Source organism: Myotis davidii, unplaced genomic scaffold (assembly GCF_000327345.1).
Source record: "Myotis davidii unplaced genomic scaffold, ASM32734v1 scaffold346, whole genome shotgun sequence".
NCBI classification, from domain to species: Eukaryota; Metazoa; Chordata; class Mammalia; order Chiroptera; family Vespertilionidae; genus Myotis; species Myotis davidii.
Window position 1 is genome coordinate 1,861,748 of NW_006297386.1, and position 854 is coordinate 1,862,601.

General features: G+C 43.4%; 1 protein-coding gene across 1 annotated transcript in view; it reads right to left on the reverse strand.

Moving 5' to 3' along the window:
* PLEKHA5 (pleckstrin homology domain containing A5) overlaps nucleotides 1-854 on the reverse strand; it is a 214,240-nt gene that overhangs the window by 33,656 nt on the left and 179,730 nt on the right.

Genomic DNA, 854 nt, shown 5'->3' on the forward strand with positions numbered 1-854 from the left:
GTAGGTTGGCCAGCTGGCCCCACCCCAATGGGGGTGAGGGAGCTAATAGGGGGTGGAGCAGGCTGGGGGGAGGGGCCGAGGGCGGTTGGTGGGCTGGCCCCACCCCACCCCTTTAAATTCCAGGTGGAGGAGACAATTTGCATATTAGCCTTTTATATAGGATTATGCTGTTATGTTCTTAGAAAAGAATATAAACAAAATATTGTTTCTAATTGCAACACTGCAAATAAAAATATTGCTAGTAGGGAAAAATCACTTTCAGTAGTTTTTTTAAAGAGAGGGAGGGAGGGAGAAAAACATCCATGTGACAGAGAAACATTGAGCAGTGGATTGGGGATCAGAACCTGCAACCTGGGTATGTGCTTATGGGCAGAAGCTCGCTCCATCCACTGAGCCAAACCAGCTAGGGCTCAATCTTTATTAATGAATAAAATAAACACTTAAATATAGCTTTAAAAAGATAGAGTGCTTAAAAAACATGCATATAAAGTGAAAAAACATATTATATAATGCATCGTATTACATAATATATTATATTATGTAACCTAAATTAGCGGTCACCAACCTTTCGGACCTCATGGACCACCGTTGGCGACCGCTGACCTAAATGCTTCAACACATTCTTAGTAATCAAGCAGTCTCTTTAAACAAGTCATTTCAACATGGTTAAGATTTTTTCCCCTACAAACTTTAAAATACCAACTGGATGCTATTTTTGTATTTTTAAAACTAGAGGGCTGGTGCATGAATTTGTGCATGAGTGGGGTCTGGCTGGCCCTACTGAGCAGGGCCTGCCAGGGGGAGGGAACGTGGAAAGTTGGTGGGCTGGCACTGCCCCCGATCAGGGTTGGGGG